The sequence below is a fragment of the Strix aluco genome, chromosome 12 (assembly GCF_031877795.1).
Source record: "Strix aluco isolate bStrAlu1 chromosome 12, bStrAlu1.hap1, whole genome shotgun sequence".
In the NCBI taxonomy this organism is placed as follows: Eukaryota; Metazoa; Chordata; class Aves; order Strigiformes; family Strigidae; genus Strix; species Strix aluco.
This window is the reverse complement of record NC_133942.1, coordinates 24,402,980-24,419,146: the sequence shown is the minus strand read 5'-3', so window position 1 is coordinate 24,419,146 and position 16,167 is coordinate 24,402,980. Positions and strand designations below refer to the sequence as shown.

The 16,167-nt window shown below is 39.9% G+C and overlaps 1 protein-coding gene across 2 annotated transcripts in view; it reads right to left on the bottom strand.

Annotated features, from left to right (window-relative positions):
* Window positions 1–16,167, bottom strand: part of TNFAIP8L3 (TNF alpha induced protein 8 like 3) — a 48,084-nt gene that overhangs the window by 8,476 nt on the left and 23,441 nt on the right. The window lies entirely within an intron of this gene.

Sequence of the window (16,167 nt, the reverse complement as noted above, 5' to 3'; positions counted from 1 at the left end):
ATAAGATTGATTAGAAAAGTGAACCGCAGAACTTGGGATTTCAAAATAGCTCTAAAAGCAGACAGGAAAAAAAGTGCACTAAAAGCATTTCTCCCATAGTATTTTAGTACTGAGCAGCCAGGGCCAGGGAGCTAGCTGTAAGTGTGCATATTACTCTTGGACAGCTACAGGATCACTGCAGAAGAAACATTCAGTGTTTCCAGTAACTTTAAGCCAAGAAATCCAATAGACCAGATGGAATATATCAGCTTTCAGGGAGGGCCAATTTAAACATGTGTAAGCACCAGGGGCCAGGCAGTCAAACTTTTAACACTTCTAAATTGTTACTATGAACATAAAAGGGTTGCTCATTTTCGTAGTGGAACGGGAGATTACAGACTGATAATTATATGATCCTGGGAGAAGGCACCGGTATCCAAAGGTCTGAAGGCAAAACTTGGACATGCTGGACATGGCAGCAACAGCCCTGCACAGAGGGAACATGACTGAATGGAAAAAAGAAAAAGACCAGTTTTCCTTTCAGTGCTTTATATGAGCAGCAATCATGCTGCAAAAAGCAGTGTCTGGGAATCTGGTGACTGGAGATTCCTAATAATAGTCTGATTTCAGCATCTGGCTTGTATCTGCCATTTACTTTACTAATATTGTTGCTACATACTGGAGTGTGCCTTTCAATACCTGGCAGAGGTGGTGGTAGGCTGGGGAGCCTCTTCTGTAAAGGGAAGAGGAGCAGTGCGGAACGAGCACTTAAACTGTTGCCCTTGTCTCAGTAATGCCTCCAGAGACAATATCCAGGGGAAAAGGAGCTCAGCTGCAGTTTCCATCAGCTCTGCTGGAGTTGCCAAGAAAGGGCTGGCTAAGCTTTACTCCTGCTACCCCCAGTAGCTGTCTGGGAATTGAACTACACCGCTGAATTCTTCTGTGTCTAAAAGCAGTAGCTGGCAAGTGGTGTCTGGGTAACAGCACTGTCCTGTGGCTGAAACTGGCCCACGGTGCGGAAACCTTCACAAGAGCTCCCTTGATTATGTGGCCCAGCTGACACGGTGCTGTGATTTTTGTATGGCCATTTGACATTACAGATGAGACATTACACTCGGTCATATCCTGGAAACTCACATCCAGCTTGTGGGAGAGGAAACCACTCCCTGACAGAAAGGCTTGGTGAGGATCATCTCCGTGCATTGTGTCCTTGTGCCACAAACCAAACAGCAGCACCAGGCAGCAGCTGCTTTCCTGACAGCCCACACCTCAGGCTCAGCCTGCCAAGTACGAGCCTGGCACACACAAGCAGCAGTCACCTCTCTGAAAGTGGCTACTAATGCTCTTAATTTTTTTTAAATCTGATAACATATATCAGAACCAAGATCTAAACCAGGCTGCAGCACAGGGAACGGTACCTTTGAAGAGTGACTTTCAAGAGTTCAGTTTAAATTCTGCACTGCCCATCTTGTAGCATGCAGGGAAGCTCTGCCAAGGCAACAAACGCATCTGGTTAACTTTTGGCAGTTGGTAGCGAGTGTAAACGATGCAGAGCTTGCTTACGCAGCACCCCGAGGTACACGTGCAGAGTATGAAGAAGGCTTTGCTCTTATCTGGAAGTGCTCAGATGTTACAGAAATGAGTTAAGTCCATCTGCCAGGAGTGATAGTAAAATACTGTGGTGTTTGGGGTTTTAAGCTTTACCATACAACCAAAGAGGTTTTGATAAAACGATCACTGTATTTTATAAACGGGTTTAAAGTTTTTCAGTGTCAGCTCATTATGTCATAGCAAGTGCAAAATACATTAAAGAGGCTGAACATCCCTACCCCAGAAAATGCTGTTTTAACTCTGCCTGACACGGCAAGACAAAACGCTTGCACGCTGACAGCAAAGGTTTGACAAGGGAGGTATTTGCAATAGATTGAGCCATAATAAACCAAGGCATTGCCTGGGCTGATCTTCAGGGAATGGAGATGCAGGAGGATTGGTTACTACCTGTTGCAATGACCTATTGATCCTGTTTCTGTGTTTTGAGATGGGTACTTATGATCGTATCAGGGGGTTTTTCTTTAAATGCTACCTTTGGTCAAAAAAACTCTTTTTAGAGTGGAGAGGCATGCTGACATATCCAAAACACTACAGCAGGATCTTAGGTAAGCATGGAGAGCTCACAAAACCCAGCAGCTAGCACTGTGGTGGCAATAAGGGACATCTTGAATTGGTTAGGATTCTTTGGCCTTCAAACTGTCAGTGATTTTATATTTTTTTTCCCCCCCAATATAGGCTATATAGCAAATCCTGTGCAGTAACTGTTGAAGAGTTTAACTCGGTCTCTGAAACATCTTGTGTTTAATCTCCTTTGTCTTCTCCACTATTACCACATTTCTTACACCTTCCTTTTAAAGACACTGCATTTAAAAATAAGGTATCATGGTGACTATGTAGCAAAAATATCTAATTAGAAGAATAATTATTATCTCTATAGGAAAATTATGCTTGTTGTAATGTCTGGCCACGTAATTTTCACAACAGGACAGTAACGAGTTCTTTGATATGTGCTAAGGAACTGTTTATTGCTTAGATGGGACAGAGTCTCTTGGGGAGCATCAGGCATATAATGAATGATAAACCAATTATCTTGTTAAAGAAAAAAAGCTTCATAGGCTTCTTTAAAAGGACTCAACCATCACATACTTCCACACAAAAGTAACAATTATCTAGAAAAGAAAGGATTTTCTTGCCAAAGTATTCTTTGCTACTGAGACTCTTACAGGCCATGAGAAACCTTTCAAGATCTTGCAGCTATCCTGTTTTTATCCAGATGCAATGATTGTAGCAACTTCTCTTTGTAGATGATCTGTAGAACTTGCTTGCAATGTTACTTTATGATCAGTTTCCAAACTGGTTAAGTTCTGTTTTGAGCAAAAAAAATTGAAGGAAAAAAAAAAAGTTGCAGGGACTGAATAACAGAACATGCAGTATGTGTTATGTAAGCAAGGGGGATACAGCTATGCCTTCTGGAATCCAGCAGCTAGAATTGCCTCACTTAAAGCTGCTCAGGCTTTCTGTCTTCAGTATGTGCGATCTTTCTTGCTCCAGGAATGTAGTAGTAATTCAGTCTCTCACCTTGCCTCTTTAAAACAAACCTCACCCCACAAACCACGTGCACAGAGAAAACAGAGCCAGGACAGGCAGTGTACGACCATATGGCAGGTGCTTTATAGCTGTACTTTAGCACTTGCAGTGGCCCAGAAGCAAATCTCCTGGTTCAACCTCTGGCTGTGGTGTAGATGGGGGATTCGGTGCCCAGGAGCAGCTATGGCCCTCTTCTGGTGTTTGAATGTTTGAACACTGTGACACAACAGATCTTGGGGGATTTGAGTCCAATTTCACGAATGACTTGGATTCTTGATCAAGATGCATGAGCTTTTCTATGTCGTCTTTCATACCCTCCTCTGGTAGGGTGAGGGAAAGAGGAAGGCTATGGAGACAGTTGTGCTTTTGTGGGCTTGGTGCTTGGCAATCACCACAGTCCTCACTCCTGGTTAACAGGAGGTGCAGATTTCCCTGTGCTTCTGTAGCTCAAATGCTTTTTATTCCTTCCACAGAAGTCTTTTCAGCATGCAGGAGCCAGTCGTTCCCAGTAGGAACATAATAATATACTGCTAGTAAAGCAAGGCCTGGCAATATCAGCCCTAAATATTAAAAAAGGCCTCCATGCAATATGCGTGCTTTAAACAGATCAAGTGCAGCTAAAACAGGCTATGGGCTACTGGTTCACTGATTTCTTCTCCCTGCCCCCCCCATTTCTCATCCCCTCAGGAAGAAAATTCTGAGGGTTTATTTTTGTGCCTTGAAGTCGCTTGTTGTTGCGGTATGCTGCTCTTTCTCCAGAGATATAACGTCCTTGCCTCTTACATAGAGTAATTCTATTTTTGACTCCAATATATTAAGAATGACATAAAAAACAACCATGTCTATGCTCTAGGGATGTACAAAACTCCATGAGAAAGCAAGCAATTAGACCCCAAGGATAGCTGGTCGAAAGATGCTGTGGAACTCCAAGATGGCATTTCTCTGTAGCTTAATATGAGACTGAAAGAAAACGGGGGGAAAAAGAATTTCTGCTAAACCAGGTCAAGGTGAATAGACTTTCAAAAAACCCACAATATGCTGTGATTGCAGAAGGTGTCAAGCTGCTGCTGACCAAGTGGGCTTCCCAGCTGCACTAGGCTGAGCTCTGCCACATCCAGAGGGAGAAGATGGGGCTCGGCAGCTCCCGCACTGCATCCCTGCAGAATTACACTCGTATCTCTGCACAGCATACAGTTCTCTCCACCATCCTCCAGCATGCTGTTCAGATACACCCAAAATAGCCCACCATGTCCCGTAGAGGGGGAGTGATTGGAAGCAAAATTGCAATTCACGCTTGTTGTGTGGTTTTTGTCTTGTTTTTTTAAAAACAAAAATACCCACTGATAATACTACTTAGTCTTTGCTTGAAATGCTTTGAGAACACTGACACTGTGTCAGTGTGAGGGCCGGATGGGCAGGGGTAACACTGAGCTGTGTGTGTAAAGGAGAAGAGGTCAAGGGAAGTAGGGGAGTGAAAGGGAAAGGCACAGGCTGTTTAAGCTTGGACTCGATTTCAGTTAATGGTATCTGGTAAATGAGGGAGGTAATTTTTTATGAACACCATGTGCTGTTGTCCTAATACCTTGGTATTCAATTGCTTGACCACTAGGTTTTGAATTAAGACAATGATGGATAGAAGGGGAATAAAGCAATGGCAGAGACCAGGTACATCTGGAAAAACATATTATGGGTCCCTAAATAAGACACCAGAAGAGCTGTTAATTTTCCCAATTAACTCCAGCCATGCTTCCAAACTCTGTTTAAACCAGAGAAGAAAGTCAAATGAGGGGAAGATAAAGAGGACATTAGTGGCAAGAAGTGTCTGGCAGTGGGTCAGGAGCAGACACTCTAGACTGATCACAACACATTTAAAACTATTAAGAAAAGAAAGTTTAATTAACCTTATGCATAGACTATCATATTTTTTTATTCTTTGCTTACGTGATTTGAGGCAGTCAATTAATTAAAAGAAAAAAAATACCTTGCAAATGCTGATTAGGGCTTACAAATCAGCTACTAGTGACAGGGCTGTGGAAGATGAGGGCTTACAGATTGTAACACGTTTGGATCTGCTGTTTGGCACTCAACAAATAGTCCATTTATGGCTGTAATACAACTGGAACAGTAGGACCATGACGTGATTATCACTAAAGAAAACAAAGGATGTCAAACCTCCTGCAACGTGAGGGCTTGATAGGGGCATAAGGGAGTTTAAAGTGCAGCTTACCCTGTAACTGATTAATGTTTTTAACCAAACCAAACAACCCACCCCCCAAACCCAACAAAACAAAAAGCCAACAGACTAAAAACCCAAACCAAAACTCTTGATCAAGAGACTCTGCAGCTGTGTAAGTCAATTACTAAAGAAGTAATTGAGTCATTGACCTTGAGTCATGCCTAGTTATAATATTTTGTATGTCACAGCATCATTACTTACAAGGTATGTGGATGTGTAGATATCTATGTACTATGTATATATGTATGTACTATGTGTATTTACAACAGGTTTTCATTCCTTCCATGAATGCAAAGGCCTAGATTTGTAAAAGCACCTAATATATCACTAAGTGCAGCCCAAAACCTTCATTCCTAGTCTGATAATATTCGTGAGGGGAAAAAAGGACAAGAAATCTGGAAGTTACTGCAGCTTGTGAAGTCTTTTGGGGTAAAGAAAATGCTCCCTATGCATTCACCACTTGCCATACTAGTGACCCTCCTTCTGCCTCCTGGCTGCCGAGCACCCCTTGCTCTCTCTGCTCCACGTCCTCGTGCCCCAGCGCGCAGCGTCCTGCTTAATGCCCTGCTCCAGGGTGGAGAGAGCATCAGCTTTTTGGACCCAGGTTTTAAGCTATTACACCTCACTTACCATAATAGGTTACAGGCCCATGCTTTGCCCGCACAAACACGGCAGTGAGAATTTCATCCCCATTTGAAGTAGACAGGTTTGTTTTGCCCAGCTCCAATTAGCTGATGCTTTGTGCTGTGACTTTACAACACTGCACAATACCAGATGGGAATGTTGCTTGTGCAAGTCCATAAAAGACTGGAGGGCATCCTCCCTTTCTGAGTAAAAGCTGCTGATAATATCAGTGTCTGAATGGTGCCTGCTCTGGTTTCTTTTAACTCATTTGAAGTATTCCTTCCCCCCCCACCTCCCACAGGAAAAAAAAGGTTAAAGATTTCTTTAGAGACTGCTAACAGACAATTCCACTATGGCCTTGCTGAAACAAACCCTGTTTGCTGTTTGATTGTAACCATCAGAATGACACTGTAGAATCCATCTTCAATGAGTTACTTTAATGTTATAGTTATAAATGAACCAATGGTGTTACAAGTTTAAATTAAAAAAAATAATTTAAAATGTCATCTGCTTATCCTGGCTGACAAGCAAATGAGTAAATTCCTTTTCCTTGTAGTTTAGGTTTTTTTTTCCCTTTTTTCATCGCAGGACAGATTAAGCACATGTTACACTGAAATAGCTGCCCCCACACAAACACGGGCACTCTGCATACCTTTACAAGAAAAATCTAAACTGGATGTGTCAATACTGTTGATCCAGGGTGAAATCAATGTCTTGTTTTCAGTCTGAAAGTGCTAGAAAAGTATTTCTTAAGAACAGCAAAGCTGAAACTGAAAAGGCAAAACACATGAATACTTATAAAGAGAGTCTGCTTATGCCCATTTACTGTTCCCAAAAGAGGACAACAAAACTAGAGAAGTCTCTGTTTACTTATTGTTTTAAACAATGCTTTACTGTTTGCCTGGTTATTTAAAAAAAAAAAGATTTTTACAGTTGCAGAATATTAGGCTGTGTGGAATCCTTGCCTTTTTTTCCTTTTTTTTTTTTTTTTTTTTTTTCCTTCCCCCCTGCCTCTAGAGAAGGATTAGCTGCTGGGGAGATGGCCAGCCCAGATTCTAAATGGAAAACTCCTGACCAAAGGAAAAATTAATGCTGGTAAATGCAGCTGGGATTCATCATGCTCTCCATCTCTTACAAGTTTTTGTGCATCTGATTGGGGATTTATTGGTAGGAAGAAGGCACATGTTGCCTCATGCCTCAGATGTGATATATAACCCTGTTTTCCTTTAAGATGAAGCCTGATTTGGACTTTAATATATCTTTTTGGTGATCTGCTCTGCACTGCTCATCTGCAGTGTTAGGTCAAGCATCCGATCAAGATGCACAAAACGCTAAGAATGGAATATGTGATGGCTTCCATCCCTGTGAAAAAAAGACAGACTAATATGTATCTGTCCATCCCACATGAACTAGACCACCTGCTGTATTCTCCATACTTGTTCTCTGTAATCCTGTCATAAAGAATGACCACTGTTTATCCACCATTTTCTTGAATAAAAAGGAACATTTTTTAAACCATGAAAACCTTATTATAGCCTAATGAAAATGAGTCTTACACTAAGAGCAAAAAATTATTTCCTGTGGAAGGATACAAAATTCAGGTGGATTTGCAGGTCAATTCTGTTCCTCCTTGGTTCAAGATCCATGAATAATATCTGCCAAAATTTATAGGGTTTTGCTGTCTAACACTAATGAAAGAAAAAAATCCTGAAGTAATACTGGAAAAAAGGGAGGAGACACTAGACTACAAATGATGGTTTCCTTGTTACAGGTTTAAACTAAAGTGGTAAGCATGGAGTCTGTACTTTCACAGTGATGTAACTGACCCAAGTAGCATAAATAATATCTTACAGTCAAAGCTCCCGTAGAGGATAAATGCTAATGAAGATAATCTGGTTTTGTACTTTTATCTTGTCCATTGTGTGTATACGTACTGCAAAACATGTCATGTCAGGAGGAATATTCTGATAACAGGGACGCTTTCTCTGTCATCGGGGAGTCTCTAATAAGAGTTTAAAAGCAGTAGCTGTAACCACCCATGGTGTAGAAGTTCACGCTGAGCACAGCTCTTTATTTCAGGAAAGGAGAAATGGAAAAGATGTTGGAAAAGTACTGAAATGGTCAAGAGTTCTTAGAAGGTCTGTCTCATTATTTTGAGGCATATGTGTAACAGCAATGTGTTGTGGGTTTTTTTTTAATATATATATGTATGTATTCTCATTATATCACATTGCAGCTATATGGAGTCAGGGTTGAATTTGCAGAGGAAAAATTAAAAAATCACTGTCTTTATGTTACCTAAAGAAAACCCTGCAAGGACAAGTCTCAACGATAAACAGATAAGCAGAATGTGCCATCCCTCATGAGGTTTCCATTCTGTGAAATCTCTGAGTATGTATGTACTGAGTTTATTTGTGCTGATACTTACACATGTACTGAGAGCATCCAGTGGAATATCCAGGATAATCCAGAAATGTTACCTCTGAATACAGCAGTAACAACAGTCTCTAGAGACAGACTCCACGTGAACTGAATCAGACCCAGTCTGATATTAAGAGAAAGAAATAGCACAGCCCATGTGCTGTTATAATCTTGCTGCTTCAGATGCCAGCAAAACTGCTGCCTTTATACCTGGTTAATGGTAATAGAATAATAGACAATTCCACAGTTCTGCTAGAAAATTGTGCTTAGGAACAAAAATTCATTCCACCAAAGCAACTGCTACATCTGAAGGTAATTTGGTCAATTTTGCCATTTCTTAATCTGCAGCATGCAATTTTAGAGTGTCTGTGGTGCATGCTGAAGAAACAGAGCCACTGGCATGCTACTTTTCCTTCCGGAGCCATTCTAAGCATAGGCAGCTTCTCGAGGCTGATCAAAAAAGTTTCCAAATGTGAGTTTAGACCCATTTTATCTCTCCTGGATTTGACATGGTATTCAAAGAGTGAATGCCCTGTGGAGCCTCCTCAGATAGTTTAGCAGTCGCCTGAGGAGAAATACTGCTTAGTTTCCTTTTACTGCTTTTTAGGACTTGGTAAATCCTTCTTTCCTAGAGACCTAATCTTGCATTTCTTAGTCCCGCTCTAAGGCTCTACTGGGTTCAGGGCTCTTTCTGCCTGAACAAGCGTGACACAACCTACTTCTTGCTCAGCTCTCACCAGTCCCATAGGAAGAAACTGGATTCTGCCCAATCTGAGGGTTCCCTTTCAACTTTTTCTACAGTGAAGAAAAATGTTAATTCCTTTCTTGAAGAGGGACTTGAACAGTTCTGGTCTGTACTGCTGTGTATGGGCAATCCACCAGAAAGGACTTTGTCAGGTAAGGATGGGCCAGGCACTTGGACTCCAATTCTGATAACTGGTCCAATTCCCTTTAGCAGGAGGGTCTAACAATCCCTATCATATCCTTGTCTAGAGAAGTAAGACTACTGTGCTCATGTGTTTTGTAGGGTTCAGCTTTTCCTGAAACAACATGTATCTGTAGTTCCTGCTCTGTGCTCCTGCAGTTGCTGTAGCATAACCCTGGGACATTCACATCTAAGTACATAAACAATGAGCACAAAGCAATCACTGCTGCAGAGAGCCTTCACTCAAATGATGCAGTTGTATGCTTTTAAAGGGGCCCTGGAGCCTGAAAAAGGGATGACTCTATACCTGTCATTCATTCCTGTTACTTCATATACCAAAACAATCTCAAGAGTTTCCTATGGGTTTGCACCACAAAGCCTAGAGAATGATAATTCAGTGTTTGGGCTCTGAGTATAGGCATTGCTATGCTGCTCATAGAGAATAAACTGTTAGCAGGAACATTTAAATAAGTTCTATCATCAAGTTGAATGATACTCTAAAATAAGTCATTTAACCTTTTCTAACAGTCATTATTAATTTAATGAAACTTCCCAGGATGATTTAAGCCAAAAGAGAGAAATTTTGCAGTCCTCCCCATAGAGACATAGCACATTACATATTCAACATGAAAGGCCTGGAAGAGGAGCCCTTTTGTTTATTCTTATTTCATTTTAATTAATGCTAATTTGAGCTGCTAGTGTTATGCTATTAAGCCCTACACTACAATATATTTGAAGCTTCCCTTGGCAAATAACTGAGCAGAAATTTAACTCAGCTGACCTCACCTTAGTGAAGCTGTTTTTGCTGCCAAACTCAAGAGCTGGCATGCTTTTTTTTTTTTTTTTTCCTTTTTTTCCACCCAAGTCTATTCAAACAGCTTCTTTTGCAGCAATCTGTTCTCCTCTGGGCCTGATGGTGTTGCTGAGGACCCCTTGGCACGGTGTTAACTATTCAGGCCTGCCTTTGCCTTTGGGGTGAAATTGCTCACCTGCATTTCTTCAGCTTCTGGCAGTATTGGGCCCTCACTAGCTACAGGTCTCTCAAGGTTTGTTGTAGGAGGAATGCTACCAGCATCTCCCCATCAGTCAGCTGTCTGTCTGTCCTTTCTTCAAGCCTAAAGCCAATTTACCACTCGCTGCTTTTCAATATTCTCTCCCCAAATATTAAATACTCTCATGCTTACAGCGAAAACACATGCAGAAGCTTTACCCTTCCAGCATGCTCAACAACCATCCCTCCAATGCAAACTATGCTCATGATAAAATCGCATTTTCTTACAGCAAATGGGCACCCCAGTGAGCCTCTCAGACTAGCTTCCCACTATGTGAACTCTCATTAAGTGCAGCCCAGTGGTGCTAGCATAATGTTGCATCAGTGGACACTAATATATCTGACTTCAATATACACAAGAAATCACTTGTGGAAAGGTTTTATCAAAGAAACAAAACTCAAAATGCCAGAACCCTGTCTCTTATATAGTGAGAGACTGCCTGGAAATCCAAGCAGCACATTAGAGCTTGCAAGATTTCTGATAAATGGAAAGAGTTGGTAAAAAAACAAAACAAAACAACAAACCAAAACCAAAAGTCAGCTGTCATTGCCTATATTTTGGTCCCATGTTCATGCTCATGGTTGATGCATTTTCTTCCTGGAATGCACACAAAGGATACATCTTAAGACACTAACTGAAGAGAGATTTGTATCCAGTGACTTTTGGTGAAGTGGGAATATTAATGCTATAAACACAAGTCTCTAAATGTGATGATATGCCACAAAAATTTATTCAGGACAGCACTGATTTTCTTAATCTAGATAGTTGTAATAATTATACTGCTTTGTAAACCGGTCAAATGGAAGCTGATAACTCTCATTAACTTTGTGATGGGTATGGTCTGTAAAATTCTAGAGGTGCTTGACAATTCTACAGCTATTTGCTTAATTCCAGAATAAAACCCAGACCAACACCATAAAAGCAATGTAGCATATTTCAGTATTTAAAAAGTGTACACCTGAATGTCTGAATTTGGATAGGCCTGTAATGTATTCTTCTAGTGTCATTTAATTACTTTCTTATTTTACATTTACGTATAAAAGTTCTTTTAAAAATAATCTAATACCTATGTATTGATCGAAGAGTCAATGACACTATATGCGTTGGGAGGCAGCGCTCTCCTTCATTTTCTTTCAAAAGAGAAATTTTCAAGAATTGAAATAAATGGCCAAGATGTTATGGTAAGAAAAAGTTATCTAGATATCTGCTCAGATAAACTACAGAAAACAAAATGTTTAAAGAAACTACTTGCTTTTTTTTTCTTTACAAATGTATATATGCATATACAATGCTACCTTGTGGAGTAGAGTTTGCTGGATGAGGACCTGCCTCTGAAATACTCGTAGGTTCTAAGGTTGCAAATGAACAAGGAAATTTAGGACCCAATTCTACCTCCTTTTGCGTAGATCAGAATTCTTTTGCTATATTCAGCGTTTCATGAAAGAAAGTCTTTACCGGTATCAGTGATAATGGCCTAAACCGGCCATGTAAAATTATGTCATGTATGAGGACAGGGAGATTATTTTTCCAAAGGTGCTTCCCTACTTTCTACGAGGCACTTAGTTTTGACTCCAACCATTTATCATCTAAGACTGACCTAATATCCAGCAGGTGCTCCTTCCTAGTTCTATTAGAGGCAACTTGCTATTTAAAGGGGACATATTGCAATCAACCGCTGTTTTGGATTTTTTAGATTCCCTGCATCATGTTTCTCAGACTGTATTATCTCTGTATGGGATATCTGGTGTTATTGTTCTAATTTTCCACAGCTACCAGAGGATAATGATGCACTGCATGTTGGCTACTGCCTGAGTTAGCGTCCCAAATTCAAAAAGTATGTCTTTTTCATGCTCAGGCACTCATCCTCCAGATTGGGGACTGCATCAGTAAATGCAGAGGACTATTTTCTGATTTCTTTTGGTTATGTTTATTTTTCACTATGACAACTTCTCAAACAGAGAACAAGTTGAAATCTTACTGTGTCTGTTCTTGTCTCATTCCTCCTCCTTTTTTTCCATAAAATAATTATGCGATTCCTCTGGAATATGTGAATATAAATTACTTATGTCAATGGCTTGATTTAGAGTGACTTTTAATGGCACTATCTTTGCTTTAGCTTCAGAACTGAAGAGACAAAAGGCATAGGTCACCAAAGCAGTAAATGAAAAAAACAGCTTCAGAGATAGGAATGGAGAAATGTGTGCAGTGGATGATTAAAAACCCCCAAGGTTTTGAAATATTATAGGCTAATTCTGTCAACCTCTCATGATTTGTAAAATCTCTGGAACTCTTAGTTCTATGTTATTTCTTGGCTGTCATTCTTATCACATATGCTAGTTAATGTGTTTTGATTAAATATGGGCAACTATAATCACTCTGTACTTCAAATCCTGCTTATGTAATCTTTTCCCCTTTCTTTGTTATACAAGAAAAATGGACTTTCATCTTCAAATAAAAACCCGTGCCAAAACCAGTTTAGACCCCTGACAATGTCTAGTATGATCTAAATGATAAGGGTATATTTCTGTGAAATTTTATTTATTTTCCCAATTGTTTGTAGGTATTCATTTGACCTGGAAAATCTACAACACATCTCTACTTGGGTGAGGAACGATTAGATGGAGAGTGTTGAACAACACACAGTGCATTAGCTTGCTTTTTGTTAACAGACATTTTGTATTGTATTAATAGCAGCATCAATGTTTTGTTCATCCCCTTTGCAAAACATATCTGGTTTATTTTCTTTAGTGGCAAAGGCGTAAACTAAATGGACTCTTCCTTCCTCCCTCATTTCTACAAAATAATGTTCTTTCAGATATCTTGGTTTATAGTAAACATTCAGTAGATGCACAAACACTCCCTTGCTCTCCTCCCTGCTTCAGAAGAGGTTTATCTGTGTGCTGTTCAATACAGCAGCAGCAGTGATGCTGAGGTGGAAACTGTTCATCAAACACAGGACTACAATTACAACACTGCAGCTTTACCTCCTTGTGCTACCACTCTAGGGGCCAAGGAAAATTAATGTGGCCAGGGGCTGCTTTGGGTAATGCTTGTTTAGCAGGTAAGTACAGGGCAGTATGAGGTTTCTCAGTGAGGCATCTTTTATAAAAGAAGGTATCTTTCATAAGGATCTCCTTATGTCCTTTAAGCACTGCTTTCTTGGTTTCCTCACATAAGATACAATGCCTGTACAAAATCTAACAAACAGGGCATTCTCTGCACTTTTGCACCTCCGGAGCACTGACACAGCAAAGGAGCCATTTGTTTTACTGGTAAGTAATCTGTACAAAAATGTTAGCATGGGAAACAGACTCATAGATGCAACCCTCGGGATAACACAGAAGTAAAGCACCAGATTCAGAAGGGTCATTGCTTCCCTTTCACAGCTACGTTTTTCTTTCTCATGCAATACAGACTGTGATATTTTCCAGCAAAAGTGTTTTGTAATTATAGCAATTCCCAGAGAGTTGGTTAGTTCTAATTGCTGCCTTTTGCTGCGTTATTGACTTGCAGCTTAAGATGGCCACTCTTGGCTTAATGTTTCAGACTTAATGACAGACTTAATTGGGCAGGGAAAAATGCTTAGTTAAATTTTATGGAAACAGACATGTTTACGTGGAATCTTTAAAAGAATCAGTGGGAAAAGTTTCCTTGGATTCTTTGCAGAATTTGCAACATTACACTGCAGCACAGTTCATGAATGAGTTCCAGAGTAAAGCTATTTGGTCTGCTTTCCCTAATTGAGATGTACAGAAATGAACTGAATCATCTAAGTGGTAAGTGGAGCAAAGTAGCGCTTCTGAAGTCCTAACTAACTGCAAGAGGTTAGGAACACCAGCAAGGCCACCTCCACGTAAAAATATAAAATCCTTATCCTTTGAACAGTTACAATAATGAGCCTATTCTACTTGGTTAGTCCTGACTAACCCACTGAAGTGGGAAGAAAATGAATGAAAAGCTGTTTCTTTCTCCATTGCCAGAGAACTGCTCTCAAAACAGCGCTTTTCAGCGGTACCCTGATTAGAATGGCTGGCGGCTCAGGGGACTCCCAGTTGCCAGCCTTGGCACCTCGCTGATTTTCAGCACTATTTGTTACTTTTTTTAAACCCAAAGCAAGTTGAAACTAATCAAAACACGCTTCTTTAACAGCCAGGGATTTCACAGCCAAGCCCTGCTTAAACTTACTCATGTAAATAGCTTTGTCATTTTATAGGGTATGTTCTGAGTAAAAGGAACAGACCTTAGTGTGAAATTCAATTTAAAAAATCTTGATTTCCCCCGTATCTTTCCAAATATCTTCTAAATTTTTTGCCTGTGCTAAGGTAACCCTGTTCATGCAATCTAATGTTTAATAGCCATATTGAATAATATCCCAAAGATGGGTCAGAGTGTTGCTGAAACTTGTCTTGAAGTCATAGAAAATGTAACCCCTGAATCAGAAAGAATTTGTGGTCTTTCCTGTATCTCCCATTCCAACGTACAGATCCAGCCTCTGAAACTATTTGCTCTTCTTTAAAATAAGAAGCTAAATTCTCTGGGGTACACTGGCATAGTTCCTCCTGCACTGATAAACCAGTACAGTTCTATACCAAGCAAGAGAGCGCTCCCCTTCTCAGATTTATTTTTAATAAGTTGACTGAAGAACAATAATCACTCTGGACCTAAAGAGACTTAATACTGGATAAATATTATGGCTGTATCTACTTATGCAAGCAAGACTAGGGAAATTCATAAATTATGGTCTATCCCTAGCATTAATATAAGCTGAAAAATTATTATTAAGCAATTTTGATGGAAAATGTTGGCTGGTTGAAATATTGTTGGAAACGCATGTATCTTTTATAAAATTCCATACTATTTCCTGTCAATCTTGCAGGTTGTCAGACAGCCCTTTCTTCCTGTGACTGCCATTTGCATTAGCTTCGCTGCATAGATTTTGACTGAAAAAAGTGAGTTATTCCCGTTGTGCAGTAGGGAACCCAGCTCTCTGCTCCTCTTCAAACAGAGCTGATATTGACCTTGGTCTGGTAAACTCAGTGTCCTCTTGGAAAAAAACCCAAACAAAACCAAAACAAAGCAAAAAACCATCAAAAAACTGTGTATATATGCATAAATATGTATATACACGCATATATTTTAAAATTTTCTCAGGAGATTTTTAATTCTTATTGACAACACAGCACCACTAGATTTTGCTAGTCATTCAGCAGTGTAAAGACTACCTTTTAAACAGGTCTAATCTTCCATACACTTAGGTAGGTTTCCCTAATGATATTCTAATTTCATCTCTGTGACACCATAGGACTGACAGTAATAATTGTTTCAGCATTTGTTATTACCTACTGTCCAAAGACTCTGTCATTTCATAGGATACCAGATGTATTTATTGGGATGCCCTACTTCTAAAATATACAACAGAAAAATTATTGTTGTCATAAAATGTCCTAAATGTATGAAGCACGAAGGGAACAGCCCTACTTCTCATAAGATCTGCATGATTAAATCACATACTTTGGGAGCACTGTTGCTTATTAAGAAATTATTTATGAGTTGAATTATATCACTTCTAAATATATAAAGAGTTGGGATGGCTTCCAACAATTACTAAAGGGGCCAGCAGAGTGATGCTTTCCAATTAAATCAGGCTGACTTGTCTTTTTTTTTAACTTCTCAGTGTCCTGTGTTCGTTCTTCTGTTTTTTCATTATTCAAGTAGATAATGTATTAACCTCGGACAACTGAAGTCTGGCACGTCTCCTCTTTGGTATCCTTTCATGTGGTGGTAATCAGTAG